Raw genomic sequence first — 27,325 nt, forward strand, 5'->3', positions numbered from 1 at the left:
TGGCCCCATACCCCAACTGGTGGACTTGCCTAACCTCAGGATATGGTCTCTACAGGTTCTCCCTCCCATTAGTTGGGAATTTCAGTTAATCTCATGATATTGGGTCCTGAGAGCCTCTTGCTTTCCAGGCATTTAGGGCTTGCTGGTGACTACACCCAGTTCCCCATCCCCCATTTCTACACACCTCTGTTCAAATTTCTGATCCTCTGTACATCTCCCTCATCTCTCCCCATACCTGATACTGACCCCTTTCCCCCACACCCCTCTTCTCTTCCTCCCAAGTCCCTCCCATTCTGATATATTGTTGTTGGTTATCTTGTTTTGTTTTGTTTATTTTTCCCTTTACTAAGATATTTCTTTTATTTTTCAAGATTATGAAATAATTACATAACTTTCTTGTTCCAAAGTCTTTATGCAATTCTTTCAGCATTCTTTAAAATCCACAGGCTTGTTCTTTGACTGTTGCTATATATATATATATATGTTTCTTCATATTCTTAAAAATATAAATGTACAATAATAAGTATATTTTAAGGTTGAATGTTTTGAATGTTTGGAATTGTTTTAAATAAACATGTATAGCCAACAGCTATTCGTGTGTTCTGATGTCTAGTAACTCCTTACTTTATTTCCCACAAAAGTGTGTGTGTGTGTGTGCGTGCATGTGCATTGTTGCTTGGTTGTGCAAATAATTTCATTGGATATTACTTGTACAATTTCTGAATTTTAACATTTACTAATGCTTGGCCATGCTTTTCTTACACAAATGTGTCCTAACATATATATCTGTGTAATTAGTGCAATAGAAGTAAATTTATATTTTCTCATTTTATATATATATATATATATATATATATATATATATATATATATATACACCCAACTTTTTGGTTTCTGTATGTTTTCTTTCTTTCTTTTTTTAATTTTAGACTTTCTTCTTAATACTATTTCTCTACACATACATTGAAATTTTGGTAAATGATTCTTTTTCATTTGTTAAACAAATTATTACAAAATTTATATCTCAGATTTCTGTCTACGTTTCCTCCTTGATAGCTTTTCATTGTGCCACATCCACTCCTGAAAAAGCTACATGGCAGGCCCAAACTTGGATGCAGTTTTATGGAAACTTAGACTCCTGGAATCTTGGCATCTTGTAAAATGAATGCTCCAAACCTGTCCCTGCATTAGTCGGTGAACGGATCTGTGTGCTTTCCTTCAATATTGTTTTATTATAAGTGCCTCTAAGGCTTGATTTTGACATATAGCTAAGTTAGATTAGCCTCCACCAGTGTTCCAATATCCTAGGAAATTGTTGAGCCAACCTTGGGCTTTAATTTTTGTAAGAATGTTACTCATTCACATGAAAAGTCTCGAGTGTTGACAGAGAGACAGTGATAGAAATCAGGCATTATAATTTACTGGAATAGAGCTAGAGATATCAGGGATAGTCTACAAAGTATACTTAGAACAATAGCTGAGTCACTCCCATAGACAAGAATTTACAATGGCCTAAGAGGAAGAATAGACTAGAATTGGAGCTATGGCAAAGGCACAAAGCCCTTGCCCCTGGCTTCTAAGAGTAAGCTGTCCTTAGGTGGGGCTACTTTTGATCCCAGCTGTTAACATTGATTTTTATCCCAGTTGGTTCCTGGTAACTTTTGTGTAAGCATTCCTCTGTTTTGTGTAAATGTCACTTATAAGTCTGATGCTTGCTTTGAGAAATTACATTCAGATCAACACTCCCTTATATTCACAACTGTTTGTCACTTTTCACTGACTCCTTGCTCAACTGAATACCAACACCCTGATTCTTCTGCGGGTTGAGGGGCCAACTGAGTCCAATCCGCAGCATCATTGTTTTGTTTAGTATTGATATAACTGGGGTGTTTATAAAAATAAGCTTTAGTCCCAATTCTTTTGGTTGTTGTTGTTTTTCTTTTTGGTGTATGATGTAAGTCTACATTTGCTTTGGGTTTTGTAGGTTTAGTCTCAGTTTCCTCACCAGTGTTTACTGAATAGACTTTTCTTTTTCCATTGTATGGTATCAGTGTAGCTAACAATCATTATAGGAATATATGTCTGAAGTACTTCTCAAAAACAGACACTTTTATAAAATATAAATATTCTATACCTGTCTTATTACAAAGGGAGTGGTCAAAATGTGTATTTCAGAAAAGTGTATTTGTTATATCCATTTATTTTTATACTATTATAAGATAACACTCTATTTCATGTTTGCCCTTATGCTATGGCTCTTTCTGTTGGATGGTCCAACTCCATTGAAAGGCTCTTTCTCTCGTAATGCATTTCTTACTCTGGAAGCTGTGGTCTCTGTGCAGTATCAAAATTCTGTAGGTCATCTGTAGGTTTGACCTCAACAGCATCAAGAGACCATATCTTCCTCATTTAGTTCTTTAGTACATTATTGAAGGTCTACTTTGGTTTACAGTAGATTGACCCACAGTGTACAAAGTTTATGGGTCTGTCAATATTTTAAAGTTAAATTACATTCATAGAGTCATGTCTCTGGTTTCTTCCTTCTAGTATTTCAGCCTTCATAGAATTCTTTCTTTTCACATATTTATTGGTTCTTTGTAAATTTCACCTCAAGTATACCAATTCCATTATACTCCTTATCCCAAAATCATCCATCCTTGCAGCCTCTCCAACAACAGAGAAAAAATATCTCATGGGGAAAGCTATAGTGTGTCATAGTGTGTCCCACAGTATAGCATTTTGACCATACATATTTGATTGCAAATATTCATATCAATGGCATTTCGATGTGATGTGAGACCTCTGGTCCCAATATTGTTATTCCATATTGGGATTCCTCTTAGATATCCTAAGGTGGCCTGTGTCACCAAGATCCTATAGTTTTGGATATGTAGGATGAGCCCTTCATATTCTTCTGTAGCTCATCAATGAGGTAGATGATGAGGTAGACCAAATCAAAGTCCTAAATCAGGGTCTGAGTGGTATCTGAGTTTTTGAGCCTCCCAGCTCTCCCCTTTTCAGGCCTTTGAAGTAAGTTCAACTACAAACCCCTGCCTCTTTACAACCAAGGCCAGGTTTTACTTTACCTTGCTGCCAAGGCAAGGTTTAGGGCCTACTATCTCTAGTGTTACATCTGGTAAAGGACATGGCCAGTTCTTCTACTCTCATGAAAATACAGCCCAATCTCCTGCTTGCAATAGTATAGACAATGGTATACAATGGTATAGACAAGCACATCTCTAACTTATCCCTTTCATCACCCAGCAGACCAAAAGCAGGCTAGCTCACATGCAATCCTCATATCCAGGGCTAACTCTACTGTGCCTCAGTTCAGGGTCTACTTTTCCAAATACTTCAGTGGTGATGCACAAGGGCAGTTTTGCTCTTATGACTATAGGGCCAGTTTTCCTACCTCCCATAGGTAGCAAGGGATGAGGGTAGTGGAGCACATCTTTCCTTTGTCTATGGTGCATAAAAGCAATCTATTTTAGGGACAACTCTCCCATGCTTACACTCTCAGGGTCAGCTTACTCAGACATTCCTTATCCCCCATCAAGTTCAGCTCCATTGTACTGCTTAGATGAGGTACAGAGCCTGCTCTCTTGAGTGTTGTGACAATGGATAGGTCCAGCTCATGCTTTCATGACCCCAGGGCCATATCTCTCATGTGCTGTAGATGGTAAGGGATGAGGAGGGAAGAGTGTATTTCTACCTTGTCCATGACAACACAAGAGATACTTGTAGAAAGTCCAGCTATTCCATGCTTGTATCCTCACCTACAACTATTAAAATGTGTGGGAGCCACTCACTTGTGTTCTGAAACTAGCTAGAGATGAGGAGTTGTCTTCTGATCTCATGCCTAAGGGTCAGATATCTGATGATCCCCAGATGAATGTTGGAGTCAGTTCTGCATAGCCTTCTAACATCAACATATGCCCTGGTGGCCTCCCAGACCAGCGACAGCCACCTGGCCATTGGTGATTAACAGATGTCTGTTGCTACATGGCCCATAGATCCAGACATTGCCTCTGGTAGCAGCATAGGCCAGCACCCCATTATTTTCACAGGTGGCATCACTGGCTACTCATTTCAGACTACTCTCTACCCTGATGTCTCCAGTTAATTATAACCAAATTGCTTTGTTTTTTGTTTTGTTTTGTTTTGTTTTGTTTTGTTTTGTTTTTTCCTTGAATTTCTGTTCCATATCTTTGATTCTCTTAGTGATACATAACACTTATGGATTATGGTACAGGGAACGAATCATCTTGAGGAAGTCTGCCTCACTATGCCTGAGTACCACCAGACTGGTGGTCCTCTCATGCTACATTCCTGTCCAGGCACTTTGGTGTAGGATTAGATATTTGAAAACCTACTTTTAATAAGGGATCTTAAATGTTTCAACTCCAGTTTTTGCCCACCACCCAAAGATATGGGACCAAAGATGATAAAGAAGACAAGGGGATATGGATTTGTTTAGAAGTGGTTCTTTGGGGTGATTCCAATATCTCTTTTTCAGGATACCAGTCCAGTTCCACAATGTCAGGATAGCAAACACAAATCAGAAGTGGTCGCATGATCTAGCAGAAACTGCTAGGCCTCCACCAAATCACCACGAGTGAGTAGGATCAACCAGGGCCAGGAAGCAAGGGGAAGTTCTCTCCTGTGTTTCTCTCAATGAAGCATAGTTCAGTGAAGAAAAAGAAAAAGACAGGAGATCAACAAAGGGCTTCAAAGCTAGGCATGAAAGTTTACCATCTCTGTTCATTGAGTCCTATTTATACTTTCTCCAAACATATGTCCTCCCATGGTTTTTGCTGTAGCAAAACAACAAATAAGTCAACCACAGCAAAAGACATCATTAGTCTGCATTACCAGATAAGTCTGCATTACAGGACCCAATGAGAACCTTCCACTTCATTGTGGCACAGGGCTGGTGGTCATCTCAGGCTTTTTTTTTTTTTTTCAGTGAATGTAGGGCTTCTAATCATTTGCTTGTTCACAGGTCAGAACACAGCATAGACCTAACTTCTCTCATATCTGACACCTACTGGTGCACATGTGATATAGTAGTCACACCTACAATTCATCTAGGGGAAGAAGTGTGTAGCTCAGGCTGGCCTTGAACTCATGACCTCCTGCCTTCACCTCTTTAGCAAATCCTAGCACAATGGCCTCCATAATATTCTTAATCATAAACTTCATTGCTAGTAAACCAGTCAGCTGCTGCCTTGGGTTTAAATACTATCATATAGTAAAGATAAACCAAGTTATATCCTATTTATGATTAAATCCCTACTTCTCAAGAACTGGGCAATATATCACCTGTAAATGTAACTACAAATAGTTATATACTACCTGTTCAAGGAAATGGCAACCATTTAATTTTTTTAAAAATAGGTTGTTATGTCCATCTTATACTCATGCCTCTGTTTAAGAATATTGTTATGATCAACTTGTTATGCAACACCACACACACACACACACACACACACACACACACACACATATATATATATATATATATATATATATATATATATATATATATATATAAAATCTAACTTTTAGCAAGAAAAATTAGGGTCTAGAGTTCTAAGGGCAGGGTGCTGATGAAATCCAACATTTTATTTTCATTGACAACAAGCAAGGAATTTTGGTTATGTCTATGTTAGGCCAGAGCCACTAGTTCTATTGCTGATCTTCTTTGGGATCCTGGGCATGCCTTGGTGAGAATAAGAGCTGAAAAATCAGAGAGGCCTGGCACTCTCTTTCTTTCTTTCTTTCTTTCTTTCTTTCTTTCTTTCTTTCTTTCTTTCTTTCTTTCTTTCTTTCTTCCTTCCTTCCTTCCTTCCTTCCTTCCTTCCTTTCTAATTTTATTTTTTCTTTCTTCCACCCTTATGTACATTTAGGTGTATGTATTAATCTTTTTCAGTTGCAGAAGGACTTGAGAACTGACCAAGCTATAGCTCTTCTAGATCCCACACTGCTGGCCTGAGGTAAAGTTGACAATCCTGCTCCCGAGCATGTCACCTGGGAAGCTTTATGCCAAACTACACTAATCTTTTTTTGAATTAATTAATTCATTCATTAATACCCAAAGTTCAGTTCTCCTTTCCAGTCCCTCACTCACAAAGTCCTTGTCCCCATCACCCCTCTCTTTCTCCTCTGAGATGGGGACCATAGGAATAGCCCCTATCCTGGCACATAAAGTCTGTGCCAGATTAGGCAATTCTATCCCACCAATACATTATTATTAGGTTTAGTGTATCTGGTTTTATGTTGAGGTCCTTGAATTTAAGTCCAAGCTGAAATCTGCTGCTACTGCTATTTATTATGGCTATGTTGATAGCCAGGGTTCAAATAGTCTTTCTACACATGGGATTTAATTTAGCTAGGTTTCACATATCTTTGGGGTATATTAATGTTGAGATATCTTTTTAAAATTCTGCTCTGCTATATGAAAAAACTGAAGTTAGAAAGTTTCTATCCTATGTCCTATTGCAGATGATATGATAGTATATATAAGTGACCCTATTGCAGATGATATGATAGTATATATAAGATATATATAGATGATATGATAGTATATATATAAGTGACCCTAAAAATTCCACCAGAGAACTCCTAAACCTGATAAACAGCTTTGGTGAAGTAGCTGGATATAAAATAAACTCAAACAAGTCAATGGCCTTTCTCTACACAAAGAATAAACAGGCTGAGAAAGAAATTAGGAAAACAACACCCTTCTCAACAGTCACAAATAATATAAAATACCTTGGCGTGCCTCTAACTAAGGAAGTAAAAGATCTGTATGATAAAAACTTCAAGTCTCTGAAGAAAGAAATTAAAGAAGATCTCAGAAGATGGAAAGATCTCCCATGCTCATGGATTGGCAGGATCAACATTGTAAAAATGGCTATCTTGCCAAAAGCAATCTACAGATTCAACGCGATCCCCATCAAAATTCCAACTCAATTCTTCAACGAATTAGAAGGAGCAATTTGCAAATTCATCTGGAATAACAAAAAACCTAGGATAGCAAAAACTCTTCTCAAGGATAAAAGAACCTCTGGTGGAATCACCATGCCTGACCTAAAGCTTTACTACAGAGCAATTGTGATAAAAACTGCATGGTACTGGTATAGAGACAGACAAGTAGACCAATGGAATAGAATTGAAGACCCAGAAATGAACCCACACACCTATGGCCACTTGATCTTCCACAAGGGAGCTAAAACCATCCAATGGAAGAAAGACAGCATTTTCAAAAATTGGTGCTGGCACAACTGGTTGTTATCATGTAGAAGAATGCGAATCGATCCATACTTATCTCCTTGTACTAAGGTCAAATCTAAGTGGATCAAGGAACTTCACATAAAACCAGAGACACTGAAACTTATAGAGGAGAAAGTGGGGAAAAGCCTTGAAGATATGGGCACAGGGGAAAAATTCCTGAACAGAACAGCAATGGCTTGTGCTGTAAGATCGAGAATTGACAAATGGGACCTAATGAAACTCCAAAGTTTCTGCAAGGCAAAAGACACCGTCAATAAGACAACCAATAGATTGGGAAAGGATCTTTACCTATCCTAAAACAGATAGGGGACTAATATCCAGCATATATAAAGAACTCAAGAAGGTGGACTTCAGAAAATCAAATAACCCCATTAAAAAATGGGGCTCAGAACTGAACAAAGAATTCTCACCTGAAAAACACCGAATGGCAGAGAAGCACCTGAAAAAATGTTCAACATCCTTAATCATCAGGGAAATGCAAATCAAAACAACCCTGAGATTCCACCTCACACCAGTCAGAATGGCTAAGTTCAAAAATTCAGGTGACAGCAGATGCTGGCGTGGATGTGGAGAAAGACGAACACTCCTCCATTGTTGGTGGGATTGCAGGCTTGTACAACCACTTTGGAAATCAGTCTGGCGGTTCCTCAGAAAATTGGACATAGTACTACCGGAGGATCCAGCAATACCTCTCCTGGGCATATATCCAGAAGATGCCCCAACTGGTAAGAAGGACACATGCTCCACTATGTTCATAGCAGCCTTATTTATAATAACCAGAACCTGGAAAGAACCCAGATGCCCCTCAACAGAAGAATGGATACAGAAAATGTGGTACATCTACACAATGGAGTACTACTCAGCTATTAAAAAAATGAATTTATGAAATTCCTAGCCAAATGGATGGACCTGGAGGGCATCATCCTGAGTGAGGTAACACATTCACAAAGGAACTCACACAATATGTACTCACTGATAAGTGGATATTAGCCCAAAACCTAGGATACCCAAGATATAAGATACAATTTCCTAAACACATAAAACTCAAGAAAAATGAAGACTGAAGTGTGGACACTATGTCCCTCCTTAAAATTGGGAACAAAACACCCTTGGAAGGAGTTACAGAGACAAAGTTTGGAGCTGAGATGAAAGGATGGACCATGTGGAGACTGCCATATCCAGGGATCCACCCCATAATCAGCATCCAAACGCTGACACCATTGCATACACTAGCAAGATTTTATCGAAAGGACCCAGATGTAGCTGTCTCTTGTGAGACTATGCCGGGGCCTAGCAAACACAGAAGTGGATGCTCACGGTCAGCTAATGGATGGATCACAGGGCTCCCAATGGAGGAGCTAGAGAAAGTACCCAAGGAGCTAAAGGGATCTGCAACCCTATAGGTGGAACAACATTATGAACTAACCAGTACCCCGGAGCTCTTGACTCTAGCTGCATATGTATCAAAAGATGGCCTAGTCGGCCATCACTGCAAAGAGAGGCCCATTGGACACTCAAACTTTATATGCCCCAGTACAGAGGAACACCAGGGCCAAAAAGGGGGAGTGGGTGGTTAGGGGAGTGGGGGTGGGTGGATATGGGGGACTTTTGGTATAGCATTGGAAATGTAAATGAGCTAAATACCTAATAAAAAATGGAAAAGGAAAAAAAAAGAAAGTTTCTATCCTATGTCATGTGTTTTATGTGACTTACTGGCAAAAATAATAAATAAATAAATACATAAATACGTAAATACATAAAAAATCAAGGTTGGGAAGCTAAAAAAATAAAATTAGAATATTGGTTTATTCAACTAGTATGAACCGCATCTGAAGCTTTATAAGACTTTTAAGTGAACTTTCTGTACCTCAGGATTTATAGGTTTATTTGATATGGTTGAAATGTCCTTAGACCTATTGCAAAAATTGATTTAAAAGTTATAACACAGAGCTAATAATTAGAAATCTACATAGGTAATCTTTAAACATTGATCCAGTTGACCAATGTCTATATTTCTGGGAAGTCTCCAAACTACACTAATCTTTCTTTGAATTAATTAATTAATTCATTAACACCCAAAGTTCAGTTCTCCTTCCCAGTTCCTCACTCACACAGTCCTTGTCCCCATCACCCCTCTCTTTCTCCTCTGAGATGGGGACCATAGGAATAGCCCCTATCCTGGCACATAAAGTCTGTGCCAGATTAGGCAATTCTCTCCCACCAAAACATTATTATTAGGTTTAGTGTATCTGGTTTTATGTTGAGGTCCTTGAACTTAAGTTTTATGCAGGGTGATGAATATGGATCTATTTGAATTGTTTTACAAACAGACATCCAGTTAGAGCAGCAACATTTGTGAAGATGCTTTCCTTTTATTCCAATGTATGGTTTGGGCCTTTTTGCTGAAAATGAAATGTCCATAGGTCTGTAGGTTTTTCTGCATGTTTGATTCTATTCCATCAATCGGCTTTTCTTTTCCCATACAAATACCATGCAATTTTTATTACTATTTCTCTATAGTACAGTTTTAGGTCACATATGGATATTACCCCAGAAGTCCTATTATTGTCAGAATTGTTTTGACTATCGTCATATTTTTGTTTTTCCATATGTAGGTGAGAAATAGACTTTCAAAATCTGTAGGGAATGGTATTGAAATTTCTACGGGGATTGCAAACAAATCTGTAGAATGTGTAGAATACTTTTGGTAATTTTCATTGTGTTATTCCTACCTATCCATGAGCATGATAGATCTTTCCATACTCTGATATTTTCTTCAATTTCTTTCTTTAGGAACTCAGTGTTCATGCCTTACAGATCTTTTAGGTTATGTAATATTTTATATTATGTGTGTGATTATGAAGGGGATTGTCTTAGTGACTTGTTTCTCTGCCCATTTATCATTTACATAAAAGAGGGCTACTGATTCTTTTGAGTTAATTTTATGTCCAGCTACTTTGATGAAGTTGTTCATTAGCTGTAAGAGTTCTTTAGTAGAATTTTGGGGGTCAGTTATATATACTATCTTATCATCTACAAATTGTTATACCTTTACTTCTTCCATTCTTAGTTTTATTTCTTTGAACTTCTTTTGTTGTCTTATTGCTATTGATGAATCTTCAAGGACTATATTGAATAGGTAGGGAGAAAATGGACAGCCTTGTCTTGTTCTTGATTTTAGTGGGATTGCTTCAATTTTCTTTTCATTTAATTCATTGTTGGCTATTGGCTTGCTGTATATTGATTTTATGATATTTAGGTATGTTCCTTTAAGCCCTGATCTCTCCACTATTCTAAAAAAAATATTTTATTATTTACATTCCAATTGTTAACTCACTTCCCAGTGCCCCCTGCAAGAGTTCTTCACCCCATCCCCTGTCCTTTACCTCTGAGAGGGTGCTCTCTACTCCTTTCACCCACCCACCCCCACCTCAATGCCCACCCACAGCTCCCTTTCTTGGGGCATCAATAATCTACAGATTATCCTACTGTAATAATTTACATCATATCCTCCTGATGCCAGATAAGGTCGTCCTCTGATACATATGTGCTAGGGGACATGGAATAGCACTTGCATGCTCTTTTGTTGATGGCTTAGTCTCTGGGGGATTCAAGGGGTCCAAATTTGTTGATACTGTTGGTCTTCCTATAAAGGGGTGTTAGATTTTGTCAAACACTTTTCAGCATCGAATGAGATGATCATTAGATGGTTTTTGTCTTCAGTTTGTTTATGTTGTGGATTATCTTGATGGATTTTTATATAGAGAGCAACCCCTGCATCCCTGGTATGAAGCCTACTTCATCACGGTGAATGATATTTTTGATGTGTTCTTTGATTTGGCTAGCAAGAATTTTATTGAATATTTTTGGTTTGATGTTCATAAGCAAAATTGTTCTGAAGTTCTTTCTTTATTGCATCTTTCTGTTGTTTAGGTATTAGGGTAACTGTGGTCTCATAGAATGATGTAGGTAGTGTTCCTTCTGTTTCTATTTCATGAAATAATTTGAGTAGTATTGGTGTTAGTTCTTTCAATATCTGGTAGAATTTTGCAGGAAATCTATCTGGCCATGGGCTTTGTTGTTGTTGTTGTTGTTGGGAGGCTTTTAATAATTGCTTCTACTTCCTAATGACGTATGGGACAGTTAACTAATTTGTCTGATCTTGATTTGACTTTGGTATATGGAATCTGTTTAGAAAATCATACATTTCATTAAAATGTTTCAATTTTTTTGGGTAGAGGGTTTTCAACTAAGACCTAATATATTTTTGGATTCTTCAGTTTCTGTCATCATGTCTCACTTCTGATTTTGTTACTTTGGATACAGTCTCTGTGCTTTTAGTTAATTTAGCTAGAACTTTGTCTATCATTTTAGTTTTCTCAAAGAACCAAAGCTTGGTGTTGTTGAATTTTGTACCATTCTTTGGTTTAAATTGATTAATTTTGGCTCTCAGTGTGACTATTTCCTGTCATCTACTACTCTTCACTACATTTGCTTCTATTTTGCTTAGATTTTTTTTCTCAGGTGTTCTACTAACACGTTAGCATGATATTGCTATATTTTCTTTATGAAGGTACTTAATGATATAAACTTTCAACTTAGCACTGCTTTCATTGTGTCCCATAAATTTATTTATGTTGTGCCTTCATTTTCATTAAATTCTAGAATGTCTTTAATTTTTTTCTTTAATTCTTCCCTTCCCAAGTTATCATTGGATAGAGAACTGTTCAATTTACATGATAATGTGGAATTTCTATTGTTTCTTTTGTTGTTAATGTCCAGCCTTACTCAAAGATGATCTGATAGAATGCAAGGGGTTATTTCCATCTTCTTATATCTATCGAGGCTTGCATTGTGCACATTCATATGGTCAATTTTGTAGGAGGTTTGTTGAGGTGCAGAGAAAGGTTTAGTGTTTCGATCTGGGGATAAAGGGTTGGTAGTCATCTTTTAAATATTCTTGGTTCAAAAAAATTGTTATTTTCATTGTTTCTCTTTATTTTCTGTTTTGATGACATTGATTGTTGAGAGTGTGGTTTAAAGTTTGCCACTATTATTGTGTGGGGCACAATGAATGATATAAGCTTTAGTAAAGTTTCTTTTATGAATATGAGTGTCATTGCAAATAGGTTCAAAATTGTGATATAATCTTGGTGGATTTTTCCTTTGATGAGTATGAAGTTTCCTATCCCATTTCTTTTAGTGATTTTTGGTTACATTAATGCACAGCTGCTAGGATTGCTTGATCCCAAAAGGCAGCATGTTTAAGGTGGTTGGGTGGGGCCATCTCAACTGTATGTGTCCAGTTAGAGCTGGCCTCATGGGAGGCATATAAAGCTGGGGGTGTGGGTCATTTGAGCACACATCTGCAGCCATCACTGGTATAGTTTCAGACTGGGCTAATCTTGCTTTTTATACCTTGTCATTCTGCTTCTGACTAGCTGTTTTTCTTAATTGAGTAATATCAACCAAAACAATGATTTTATTGTTAATAATCCACCCTGGGGTAGGTTTGCAGCAACACTGGAACTTTACATATCCAACATAGTCACTGTCAAATTTAGGGCCACATTTTATAAATATTGAGAATGAGAATATTCCTACCTTATAATCCAGTGAGACAATGACCAAATTGAGAAAGAGCCTTTAAAATATCTCCCCTTGCCTCAAATATATTCAGACTACTTTTGACTAATTTAGGTAAGAATGACCAAATTTTTAGTATTTATTAACTTTGTAAAGCATTAGCTACTTTGATAACTGAGTCATATAAGAAAGTGTGATATCCTGTAATCAACAATGGGACCTCATAAAATCCCAAAGCTTCTGTAAGGCAAAGCACACTGTCAATAGGACAAAAGAACAACCAACAAATTTAAAAATATCTTTATGAACCCTATATCCGATAGAGGGCTAATATCCAATATATACAAAAAACTCAAGAAATTAGACTCCAGAGAACCAAATAACCCTATTAAAAATGGAGTATAGAGCTAAACAAAGAATTTTCAATTGAGAATTATGAAATGGCTGAAAAGCACCTAAAGAAATGTTCAACATCCGTAGTCATCTGGGAAATATAAATCAAAACATGAGATTGCACTTCACACTAGGATGACTAAGATCAAAATCTCAGATGACAGCAGATGCTGTCAAGGATATGGAGAAAGAAGAAAGTCCCTCCATTGCTGGTGGGATTGCAAGCTGCTACAAACACTTTAGAAATCAGTCTGGCAGTTCCTCAGAAAACTAGACATACTACTACCCGAGGACCCAGCTATACCTTTCCTGGGCATATACCCACAAGATACTCCAACATATAACAGCACCACTATATTCATAGCAGTCTTATTTAGAATAGTCAAAAGCTGGAAAGATCCCAGATGTCCTTCAACATAGGAAAGGATACAGAAAAATGTGGTACATTTACATAATAGATTACTATTCAACTATTAAAAACAATGAATTCATGAAATTCTTATGCAAATGGATGGAACTAGAAATTATCCTGAGTGAGGTAACCCAGTCTCACACACACACACACACACACACACACACACACACACACACACACACACAAGGTATGCAGTCATCGATAATTGGATATTAGCCCAAAAGCTCAGAATACCAAGATAAATTTCACAGTCCACATATAGTTCAAGGAGGAAGACCAAAGTGTGAATGTGTCAGCCCTTATTAGAAGCGGGAACAAAATTATCACAGGAGGAAATACAGAAACAAAGAGTAGAGCAGAGGCAGAAGGAAAGGCCATTCAGAGACTGCCCACCTGGGGTCCATCCCATATACAGTCACCAAACAGAGGCACTGTTGCAGATGCCAAGAAGTGCTTATTGACAGGAGCCTGATATACCTGTCTTCCGAGAGGCTCTGCCAGAGCTGACAGATACAGAGATGGATACTTGCAGCCAACCATTGGTTTGAGTACGGTGTCCCCAAAGAGGAGTTAGAGAAAGAACTGAAGGAGCTGAAGGGGTTTTTCAATCCATAGGAGAAACAACAATATCAACCTACCAGACCCTCCAAAGCTCCCAGGGACAAAACTACCAACCGAAGTGTACACATGGAGGGACCCATGGCTCCAGCCATATATGTAGCAGAGAATGGCCTTGTCAGGCATCAATGGGAGGAGAATCCTTTAGTCCTGTGAAGGCTCAATGCCTCAATGTATGGGAATGCCAGGGCAGGGAGGTGGGAGTGGGTACATGGGTCAGGGAAATCACTCATAGAAGCAGGGAGACAGAGGATGGGATAAGGGGTTTCCAGAGGGAAAACTGGCAAAGGGGATAACATTTGAAATGTAAATAAATAAAATACCCAATTCAAATTTAAAAAGAACCAGAAAAATATAGTTGCCAGTCTCTGTATGGACTGGATATATGATATTAAGTTAAAAAAAGCTTCAATTCAAAAATTATAGTATCTTTAAGGTTAAACTTAGCAGGAATAAGACTGTAAACTCCTAAACTTATACAAGTCTTTCCAAGTTGCTAATTTTCAGCAAAACCTCTCAGAGCTTCTGAGTCTGGCAGCTGAAGGCCGATGTTCTTCTGTGTGACAGCTGATGGTTCAATCTTGTCCTTTATGATAGCCAAAGACCTACAACCACTGCTATGAACAATGCTATAGAAACCAAGGGAGTCTAGGAGAGTCATCTGGATGGTGGATAACTCTCGGTCATTTTAATTGATAAAGATATTTGGATTATATTTCCTGATATAATTTATCCTTCTCAGAACCCTAATGGTGTTGTTGGCTAACTATAGCTTCATCGATTTAGCAGCAGCTGACTAGTCAATTCATTTCACATATAAAAATAAGGCTTTGGTTTTCCATAGCTATTAGGTCACCTGGTTAAAAAATGCAAATTCATAGACATGTTTGCCTTACTAACAGGCTGCATATTAGAGGATAAACAGATTTCAGGTATAACTTTTACTATTTAAAGGATGTGCTTTGCAAAGACTGCTCTCAGCTATCAATGATTTACATACGTCTACTGGTAAAAATTCAAGGAAAATTGAATGTTTATAAAAAGGTCTAAGAAAATAAATATATGAACACAAGTTGTTCTATATAGTTGTTATACTAAGATCTCAAAAGCTATAGTTTTTGCAATGAGTCAAAGGCATGAAGTTATTCCAGGTGTTTTATAGACATCCATTCTCTGTTTATTCTGTAATATGTATTTGAATACAGATTTCAAACAATGGTACTGTAGGCCTTAGTGAGTTGAAAAGTCAAAAGACTTGATTCCACTTCTCACGACTTAAAAGAACTCTAGCTAGACATTCATGTCAGTCATCCTGGACTTCCCTAACTGTTGCTTATTGGTGAGGGAGAGGCTCTAAATATAATATATATTTTTAACTTCTTTATCTTTAACTTCTTTCCCTATTTTGTATCTGTTTCATCAAAGTTCCAATTGGCTCTTAGACACCACCCACTAATCAGCCTTTGGACTACAAGCTGCTCTAAAGGTGATCTGTACTATGCCTGCCACAAATCAGGAAGCCCAGCACTTGTGAAAAATTTATGTGAGCTAGTCCATGTGGTGTTATTGCTCCCTGTCTCTTCAGCTGGATTACCAGACTAGACATTTCTGATGAATGACCTATTGGCCTAAGGCCCTCTCAGCCATTGCTTAATATCAAGCCTTGCTATCAACAGGACTGAAAAAATTAGGTCCAAGGAATATTTCCTAGCAAAGGGAACAAAATGATTCCTATACTACCTATTTGTATGCCAACATTTCTACTCACAACTTTGGAATTAACACAAGGCCACACCTACTTGAATTTATGGTAAACATTTTTATTTAATCCACCACCATTACAGTAGTTTTTCCAAGCCTTCGCTTTTCAATTGTATTTCGTATGACTTTAGCTTTTTATGTTTAGAAGGGAGAATATCTCATAGTTATATGTTTTTTACTCTTTTCTGACCAGTATTTAGTAGCTTAAAGTGTGAGAAACATGAACTACTTTATATGCAAATGGAAGAGTATTTTTCTCATAACTATTTATGGAAATGTGCCATAGTCTCCAATCTTACCTTTGCATTTGTCTTCCTTCCATCCTTCCTTCCTTCCTTCCTTCCTTCCTTCCTTCCTTCCTTCCTTCCTTCCTTCCTTCCTTTCCTACATGCCTGCCTGCCTGCTTGCTTGCTTGCTTGGTTCATGGATTTGTGGATGCAGGGTTTTCTAATTTAATTTAGGCGATTCCTCTTTTTCCCATTGTATAGTATCAGTTTACTTAACAATCATTGTATAGATATTTATACACAGGTTTATTTGCAGGTTCTTTCGTCTGTTCTATTAGTTGACTGATCTGTTTCTATGCTTGTACTCACTGTGTTGATTGTTATAACTTTACAACATTTGAAATACAGAGGTACAATATCTGCAGTATTGCTTTCTTAAGGTGGCCTTACCTATTTGGCAAGAAGAAAAGAGGAACACAACATGCCTTTTTGCAAGAAACTCACATGGTTGCCAATGAATTCACTTCTGCAATAGCAATACTGGTTCATTTACAGCTACAGCACCATCACAAAGTGATTTTGTCTTAAACTTTCATGCTTTAATATTGTGGCAGTCTGAGTTACAATTCAGAATGAGTGGAGAAGGAACAAACATTAGAACCCCAGGGTATCTTTTTAAAATATCACAAAGTTCAAATACATACTTTCTTTCCTTATTCCATTCATTTGTCTTTCCTTGTATCAAAGATACATTATCCAGTACCTACTTCTTCTTCTATAAAGATAAACCAAAATACCAGGCATATAGCTATATTTTTAGGTGACTGAATTTTCTGAAACTCTGGGACTTAGTAGGATAGAACATGGAATATTTTAAGATTCCAGGAAGTAGATAATGACTCTGCTGTGCAGGAATGGAAGCTGAAGAAAGCCTCACAAAACTCTCAGTGTGGATGGACAGAACTACAGTGTATTTGTGTATTCTTCACATCTGGCCCAGGTTCACTTAGATGACCTAAAATCTGCACAGCAGTCATACATGATTGGAGAAAGAGTTTATAACAGTTTCCAAAAACACAAAGATTTCAGAAGCCAGGATCAAACTGGAGAATGAGGCAACTTCTTGTTATGCATTATGTGTTCTGTATTTGGACTTTTGTCAAATCAGAAACATCACTTTTTAAGAGATTCATTCTGAAAAATCTGTTTGTGTTCTTAATCATTTATACTCCTTTTGTTATAGTTTACAACCATAGTCAGCGTTTCCTTTATGATTTATGTATTTAGCAGAAATAACATTTTTAAGTAGTTTGTAATTTATTGCCTACAGTTCTGTCAGGTTTTATTTTACAAATCTCATTGCCATTTTGCTAGTTTATATGTCATTATTTTTATACATATGTGCTAAATTCTTCTGCAAAGATTAACCAGTCTTCTCCTAATTGCTTTTAATTTGCATGCTACCACACCCCACTGTTTTTGCAGTGCTGGCAATTGAACCTAAGACCATGTTCTTGCTAGACAAATGCTCCCCCACTGAGCTGTTACATCCTTTGCCCCATTTTACATCCTAATAGTCTGATCCTGGCAGTGTTATACTACATTTAATTTTATTTGATTAGCTTGTGCGATTATAGTTTATTCATGTCTCTATCAAGAAGCACACAGGTTAATATTATTAATTTGAATCTCTATTAATAAACAATGTAGTATGTTTGATTTATTGGGTTTTCTGACATGCTCAGAATTAATTATACTGTCTTATTTTGTAAACTTCTGAATGGCATAATTTCCTTTTTTTTTAATTGGGTATTTATTTCATTTACATTTCCAATGCTATCCCAAAAGTCCCCCACATGCTCCCCCACCCACTCCCCCACCCACTCTCCCACCCACCCATTCCCACTTCTTGGTCCTGTCGTTCCCCTGTACTGAGGCATATAAAGTTTGCACGACTAATGGGCCTCTCTTTCTACTGATGACCAACTAGGCCATTTTCTGATTCATATGTAGCTAGAGACACACGCTCCAGGGGGGTACTGGTTAGTTCATATTGTTCCACCTATAGGATTGCAGATCGCTTTAGCTCCTTGAGTACTTTTTCTAGCTCCTCAATTGGGGGCCTGTGGGGAGCGGGTGTGGCGGCAGTCCCAAAGGCGCCAGGGACTACAGCTAAGTCATATGACTTGCACCTGACTTCCTCATATAAGACACAAACATCTTGAGTGCTGCGCAGGTGTACCAGGATACAGGTGAATCCAATTTGATGGAGATTTGCCCCTGCTGCCCTGATTAGCTGAAGCCTCACGACTGGCGAGGGGGCGTGGCCTGCGGTGCGTGGATGAGAGAGAGTATAAAAGGAGTGAGAGGCCCAGGGTTCGGGGGAGATATAAAAAAGGGAGATATAAAAACAAGGGAGATATAAAAACAAGGGAGATATAAAAACAAGGGAGATATAAACAAGGGAGATATAAAAACAAGGGAGATATATAAACAAGGGAGATATAAAGAAAGAAGAAACAGGACTGAATAAACGTGTGCAGAAGGATCCTGCTGTGGCGTCGTTCTTGCTGGCGAGTTGGGGGCGCGCTCAAGAGGGGCCCTGTGGTCCATCCAATAGCTGACCATGAGCATCCACTTCTGTGTTTGCTAGGCTCTGGCATAGTCTCACAAGAGACAGCTCTATCTGGGTCCTTTTGTTCTGTAAACTTATTGTTATTAGGTCTCGTCACAAGACTGACTTCACTCTATTTACATTAATTTAGTTTTGTTCTTTGTTAAAGTGCTGAATATTTTATTTCTATTGTCTAGTAAATATGTATACATGTATATATGTATGTATGTACGTCTAATTAGATATATTGCTAAGAATCATGCTGAGATTTTCTTGTAAATTTATGGAAGTTATTAATACCCAATAGTTGGTGAATAATAGTAATTCATTAGTTTCCTTTCAAGGGTAATCCAATATACTTCTTTTTTCTTTGTGGAAGTAATCATTTAGGAGTTATGTCCTACATAGCATCAGTTCAAGATTCAAGAGAATTGCTATTAGAATCTGCATAAGTATAAAAGAAATCCAATTGTTCAACTGTAAGTAGCAGAGAGTTTTCTGTAGCAGCATTTGTCAAATGACTTCTCATATTCTGGAAGCTCTTAGATGTAGCCATGTCCCCTGCCTTCCCTCCACCCACTTTGTCTTTTACTATAAATCCTTGTGCTTTGTTGTAAGTCTCTGTGTTTTTTTTAATTCTTATTATTATGTTCTCAATTTTATTTATAGCATATTATGATCACTTCCAAAGTGTGCTACTATAATATTCAATGCCTAATAGCTGCTTAAGTAATTTTATAATACACAGCTCTTGATAATATCCTTCATATCTGTCTTATACTGCTGAGTTTATTTTCCTTCTTGCTTATGAGACATTTTTACAGTTCTTTCAGAAATTTTTAATGAGTTTTAATATCTTAGTCTTTGAATAAATTAACATATTTTGTAGAATTGAATAACAAGAACATGTAAATTGTTTTCTAAGTTTTAGAAGTACATCTTTAGCTTTTTCCAAAATGTCTGTGTTTTACATATTCCCCAAGTAGTATTAGTTTCAGTAGAAGACAAATTTGTTTTCCAATAGCTAGAATTTCAGTGAATCTGTCGGATTTTGCTCATTTTTAATTCATTTGCAGATCACTCTACTTCACTACTGAAGATATTTGTCTCTGACACCATACATAGATTATGATATCTGAAGGCAAAATGTCCACCATTCCTATAAGCACAATAAAAATGTGTTTATAATAAGTCACCCAGATAGCATGCAGAGCTCCTTGTTTCAGTAAACTCCTTGTTTTGTTTCTTCTGAGATAAAGCCCATACCCTTGACTCGTCTTAATATTTCATCCCTTGAAGTATTCATCTTTCTAAAAGCCAGTCCAGCTACCAAATTTTCAACAAAACAAAACAAAAAACTAAATTCTTCCTTTGCTAAGACTTTTTTTCCAACAAAGCAAGTCCATTGTTTGGTTGTCACATGTTTATCTTTGAAGAATAATACTTTTTATTTACTGTGCTTAAAAAGGTTAATTGCTCAAATACTACTATAGTTAATATCACAAATATTATTTTAAAATGAAAACAATTACAATGATTTCCATAAATTTGCTTCTTAATTAATAACTTAGAATTTTATTTTTTATCCTAAATTCATCATGTGTCCTGAAGTTGAGTTTATTTTTAACCACTTTTAATATTTTAAGAAATATTTATTCAATTTTCTTTTTGTATGCAAATTCTGTGGAGAGAAGCACTTAAGATTAGTACTACCAAATTTTCAGATACTATTTAGTTTACAAATCAAGTGTAATCTTACTTCCAATTTTAGGGGTCACTTTTGAGGAACTTATACCTATGACTGAGCACATGCTGCAGAGATGTGAATGAGTTGTAGTTTCTAGTTTCATGATGTCTGTTACATTTTCCATTTGTTTCAAGTTTCCTTAGTGACAAAGGCAACTATTCCATGAGGTGATTAAGGCCTGCCAATAGAGTTTGTTTTCTGGGGGGGGGGGGCTGTAGGTAAAGTAACAGTGGCCATCTTGGTCTTTGATAGTTTTATGTACAGTGCTGTAAGCAAGATAATAAGAATTGACTCCAGACTCCCAGACTATATTCTCAGCAGAAGAGATTTTGTGGCTTAAGAGTGCATGTCCTTCTTTTGTGCTTCCTATAAGAACTAAATATCAAGTAATATAAAGTTTTTCTACCTACAATCCTGTGGGGTATTTGGACTATGCACCTACATTGGATGGAAGGAGTTCTCTCATGCTCCTGCCTAAGTTACTGTCACCTACAGCCTCCACAAGAGAGGCATGGCTAGAAGTCACTTAGGCAATGTCCCAAGCTTCTGACCTTCAGGCTAAACTCCTCGCCAGTTACCTAACAACAGAAAAGATAGCAGCATAGTTTAAAAGGGTCTGTTTGGCCCCTCCTTGCTCTCTCTCACTCCTCTCACTACTTTGTTCTATTGCACTTCTCCTATCTCCCCTCCCCTCCCCTCCCCTTCCCTCCTCTCTCCTCTCCTCTCCTCTTCTCTCCTCTCCCTCTCTACCTCTTATTCTCTCTTTCTCTCTAGCCTTCCCTCCCTTCTCTCTCTTCTACCTTCTCTCTTTCCCCCTGCCTCTTTATAATAAAGCTTCAAAACCATAGACAGTCTCTGCTCATCAAGGCTGTGCTCACTCTTGCATGTATGAGAACCTCTGTTCCTTCAGCCCTCTCTCCCATAACCCTGGACTACAGGGTGTACCCCAGGGCCCCTTTTGGTTTTGGGGCTACCCCTTGTCCACCTCCCATCAAGTTGGTCAGAGGCTTGGATGCCCACCCGGGGTTGAGTGGAAAGTGTCTGCCAGCCCTCCCACATTCACCTATCCAGAGCATAGGTGGAAGTCTGGTGGGATGTGGCTATCCTCCCTTCCCCCTTTTTCCCCAGGCCCCTTTTTAGTTCCAACACTTTCCATTTTCCAAAAATAACCAAATATGAACAAATTATAAAAATAGACAGATTGTGCCTGTCTCACTGGGAGTCATATTCCACAAATATAATGCTACTGTCTGTAGTCCAAACCACATTTCTAAACTATCCTAAGAAATTAAATAGCTCTCACTACTCAATTCACTCTAATACATTTCATATCCTATATAATTCCTTTAAAGTACTACATCATTTTCTATGAATATACTATCCATGATTCAATGTTAGAATTAATTCAAAGTGAAAACTAGTAAGCAATTTTCTTTATTTTATAATCATTTTATGGGCCTTAAAACTCTGTTGATGATTTTATTTCCTCTTTGTATACAAATTCAAACAAGTATTATTGCTTAAATTTCTAATCCATTTTTTGTTTCTTGGTAGAGATACAAATACAAATACACCCAAGAAAGTAACCTGATGGAAGAGGATGCCACAATCACTGTCAGAACTCTGTATTACTCTGAAAGTTCAACAGTTTTCTTAGTTGCTCTGCTGGATGCAATTTGGAGTAGGTAGGGAACATTGCATTGAACAATGTGTTATAGCAAGAAATGAAAAGACATTTTCTTTTGGGCAAAAAGAAGTTATCTCTGAAATGCTGAAAGATTCACTTAGCAGACTCCTAATTTTCAGCAAACAGCATGCTGCAGTGTTATTAACGCGTTCTCACGCCCGGCCAGGAAGAACACGGCAAACCAGAATCTTCTGCGGCAAAACTTTATTGCTTACATCTTCAGGAGCAAGAGTGTAAGAAGCAAGAGAGCGAGAAAACGAAACCCCGTCCCTATTAAGGAGAATTATCCTTCGCCTAGGACGTGTCACTCCCTGATTGGCTGCAGCCCATCGGCCGAGTTGACGTCACGGGGAAGGCAGAGCACATGGAGTGGAGAACCACCCTCGGCACATGCACAGATTATTTGTTTACCACTTAGAACACAGCTGTCAGCGCCATCTTGTAATGGCGAATGTGGGCGCGGCTCCCAACATCTCCCCCTTTCCTTTTAATAAGAGCAAATAGGCCACCCATATTAATGAGAGTGGAGATAGAGGTCAAATCCCCAGTGTGTAGGTAAAGGAGCCATGTACAGGATTGGCTCTTAGGCTCACAGGCTTTTACCCAGAGCAACCCTGACCTGCTCCCGTGTCGTTTTGCCTGGAGAGAAGGACACTTGGACACTCAACCTTCTTGAAAGATGACATGTCTCCCTAGAATAGGCTCATATATGCCGCAGAGCCTTTCTACTGCAGTGCTTAGCCGTGCAACTCTCTCGGGCTGCTGAAGCACACTCACTCTATCCCGTGCAATGAGACTAGCCTCATGGGATATAAGAGCTGAGTGGCCAGCGACCTATTGCCTAAGCATAGATATATCAGGGGAAGCTCCATGTTCTAGTCCTGCAAGCGCCTGGGCAATAACCACCTTGTCTCTCCTAGTTTGGGCCTTAAGCTTACAGACCAATCAAAGAAGCAACACTAATCCACAGCAAAGTGTATCTCCAAATAATATTAATCCCACCCATTCTTTAAAGAAAGAAAATGCTGAGGAGATCCAATTGGGTAATCCTTTGGTCAGGGACAGGTCCAAGCGCGTGGAATTGACCTGAAGTCTCAATTCCCGAAGGGATCTGTTCAAATTCAGCCGTCCAATTCTGTAACATATACTGAAAAAGACTTTTTGACAAATTAGCTGCCCTAGTAAATTTAACATACTGAATGGAAATAACACACAATCCCGGAAACTTTTGTTCACATCCCAGCTGAGTTATTTGTCATAATACATCTAGTTGTATCTGGACAAGATCTATGAGTTGATTAACCAGCATGAGACCTCTCTGTATCTTGACATTAGCTGAGGCCTGTTCATCTATGACTGTAGTCACTGAGGCTGACAAAGTGTTAATGGTGTCAGTCGTCTGGACCTGTCCAGACAGAGCCAAGGCTGTCTGAATCAAGGCTAAACCCAGTTCCCAGTTAGTGGTAAAAAAGCAGGAGAATACTTGAGCATTATACATCACCGTCATTGGGAGTGGAAATGTCGACATTATTCCCCAACGCTGCTCTCTTTTTATTATTGACGCCCTGGACATCACCAAGACGAGGGACATCAGTATTCCCTTGGTCAGTCTGGATTTTTCGGGTGAGTCTTTCTGGTATCCAAAATGGGTTGTCTTCATTCTGTGGGAAAACACAGATAGCTCCCCTGGATCTTATCAAAATAGGATCCGGGCCATACCATTTATTATCAAGGACATTTTTCCATTTAACCATCTCATTGGGCCTATCTGGCTCTGTACAATGACGTTCAGCCGCAGTATGGCCATGAGCATCAATATTTAAAAAATTGAGTGTAAAGAGTGCCAAAGACACAGACACTCTTGGTGCTCGGGGTACAATCTCCTCAAAAGTTCCCCTCTTCTGTTTTATAAGATAGGCTTTGAGGGTGCGATGCGCACGCTCAACAATACCCTGTCCTTGAGGGTTGTATGGAAGTCCAGTCAGGTGGGTCACGTCCATCTGACGGCAGAACTGTTGGAATTTTTGAGACGTATAAGCTGGTCCATTATCAGTCTTAAGGAGTCTGGGTTTCCCCCAAGCACTCCATGCCTCAAGACAATGTTGAATCACATGTGAGGCTTTTTCTCCGGTTAACGGAGAGGCAAACATGATGCCAGAACATGTGTCAATGGACACATGGAGATATTGAAGTTTTCCAAAGGAAGAAACATGTGTAACATCCATTTGCCAGACCTGTAGAGGTCGAATACCGCGTGGGTTAATTCCCACATGAGGAACTGGCAAGAACTCACAGCAGCTTTGACATTGAGTAACAATGTCACGGGCTTCTTTTCTTGTCAAGGAGAAACGACTGCGTAATGTTTCAGCCGTCACATGAAAATTGTTATGAAAATTTCTTGCAGCCTCTACCGAGGATGATAGGGCAGCAGCCACCACTTTAGTGGCCTTATCTGCCAAATCATTTCCCAGAGCCATGGGGCCAGGTAGGCCTGAATGGGCTCTAACATGAGTAATATAAACAGGAAATCTTCTAGATAACAAAACTAATTGTATCTGCTGAAAAATATTGGCAACTCTACTGGAAGGCTTAATCACTCCAGCCACTTCTAAAAGATTTACTGCATTAACCACATAACAGGAATCTGACACAATATTAAGGGGTTCTAAAAAGGTTTTTAAAACTTCTAAAACCACTAAACATTCTACCACTTGAGGTGAATTTTCATTATATTGTTTGGATACCACTTTACCATTAGCCACATAGGCACCTATGCCAGTTTTTGATCCATCAGTATATACCACAATCCCATTTTTAAGTGGGTTTCTTACTGTTATTTGTGGAAACACAACAGATTGATTTTGGGCAAACTGTAAGATTGGATGTTTTGGATAATGGTTATCTATTTTTCCTGAAAAGGAGGTAACTAAAACTGCCCAATCATTAGATGTGGCTGCCAAGGTTTGAACCTGTGCAGCGGTATAAGGTACAATTAAAAGATATGGACTTTGCCCAAAGTGGGTGATTGCTGCTTTTAGGCCTTTAAGGGCAAGCTGTGCAATTGCATCAGGATACCAATCTATTATTTTAGCTGGGGATACGTTTGGATGGATCCACAACAATGGCCCATTCTGCCACAAAACTGCAGTTGGCAATTGTGCTGTCTTAAAGACACACAAACTGAAAGGCTGCGAATCCTCAATACGTTGTAATTGTGCATTCTGTAAGGCTTTTTCCACTTTTTGTAAGGCCTGGTTAGCAGCTAGAGTAAGAGTCCTAGGGGAGGAGATATGAGGATCTCCTTCTAAAATACCAAACAAAGGCCTTAACTCAGCGGAAGGAATCTTTAAAAAAGGTCTGAGCCAATTAATATCTCCCAACAGCTTTTGAAAATCATTTAAGGTATGGAGGTGATCTCTTCTTATCTCTACCTTTTGGGGCACAATCTTATCTGGGGACACCACAGAGCCCAAGAATTGTCCTGTATCAGAAATTTGGACCTTTTCTGTGGCTATCTGTAAACCCCACTGACTTAAAGTTTTAAGTAGAAAAGGATATGCCTTTTGTAGCATGGTAAGGTCTTTATGGCACAGGAGGATGTCATCCATGTAAAGGAGCAAAATTAAAGAGGGGAATTGTTCCCTCACTGGCAAAAGAGCTTCTTGCACATAAAGTTGACACATAGTAGGACTATTGGACATTCCCTGTGGTAAGACCTTCCATTGATACCTCTTATCAGGTTCCATGTGATTAATAGAGGGGATGGTAAAGGCAAATCTGGGCCTATCCCTTGGACACAAAGGTATAGAAAAGAAACAATCTTTAATATCTATAATAATTAAATTCCAGCCACGTGGTAAGGCGGAAAGTACAGGGAGACCCCTCTGTACTGGGCCAAATAAGTTCATTTGCTCATTAATGGCTCTGAGGTCATGGAGCAGTCTCCACTTTCCTGACTTTTTCTTAATTACAAAAATTGGAGTATTCCAAGGTGAGGTAGAGGGTTCAATATGGCCTAATTTTAATTGTTCCTCTACCAGTTGAATCACAGCTTCTAGTTTTTCAGAGGATAGGTGCCATTGAGGAACCCACACTGGGTCCCCTGTTTTCCATGGTATGGGTCGTGCTGCCCCAATGGCCGCTAAGGAAAACCCAGACCCTGTCTGTCTTGGTTTCCATTAGGTGAGATGGGCTCTATCCTTCCCTGTTCTTGATGTCCTAACCCTTTTCCTTCTTTATAACCCATCTTTGCCATGATATTTTTTGCTTTAGTTGAATACCCTCCCGATGGGGCGTTTTCATTGGACAAAATAAGGCCCAAATGCTGCATAATATCCCTTCCCCAGAGGTTAACCGGGAGTGGGAGCACATAAGGTATGAATTTCCCTTGCTGTCCTTCAGAGGATTCCCACGTCAAGGCAATGGAGCTTATAGTGGGACATGATTGATAACCTAGGCCCTGTAATGAATGAGATGACTCTGTGGTGGGCCATGCTTTGGGCCACCAATGTGTAGAAATTATACTTTTATCTGCTCCGGTATCAAGGATGCCTTCAAACTCTTTTCCGTTAATCTTAAGGCAGAGCTTAGGTCTATCATTTAAAGATACAACCAAATAGGCAGAATCATTTCCTGAGGAGCCCATTTTCTTTATCTCAGGTCCTGCAAATTTCTCCCTGGTATTATCAGGGAGGAGCAGCATCTGAGCTATCCTATCTCCTTTACTAATAGAAAAAACGCCTTTAGGGCTTGAGCACAGGACCTGTATTTCAGGGGAATGTTGACAATCCATAACTCCAGGGTGGACTACTAAGCCCTGCAAGGTGAGTGAACCCCGGCCGAGAATAAGGCCCATGATTCCCGGGGGCAAGGATGGTATAGGCTCCACTGGCACCGGCTGAATACTCATTTGAGGCATTAATAGGAAGTCGGAGGCGGCACGCAGGTCCACCCTTGTGGGTCTTCCTGGGTCGCCTCTCTG

The 27,325-nt window shown here is 38.6% G+C and overlaps 1 non-coding gene across 1 annotated transcript; it reads right to left on the reverse strand.

Annotated features, from left to right (window-relative positions):
• Positions 1-4,968: 4,968 nt before the first annotated feature.
• On the reverse strand, positions 4,969-5,098 carry Gm24244. Its single transcript, XR_003952447.1, has one exon. It is a non-coding gene; the product is annotated as a small nucleolar RNA SNORA17 (small nucleolar RNA).
• Positions 5,099-27,325: the final 22,227 nt, after the last annotated feature.

The sequence above is a fragment of the Mus musculus genome, chromosome 17 (genome assembly GCF_000001635.26).
Source record: "Mus musculus strain C57BL/6J chromosome 17, GRCm38.p6 C57BL/6J".
NCBI classification, from domain to species: domain Eukaryota; kingdom Metazoa; phylum Chordata; class Mammalia; order Rodentia; family Muridae; genus Mus; species Mus musculus.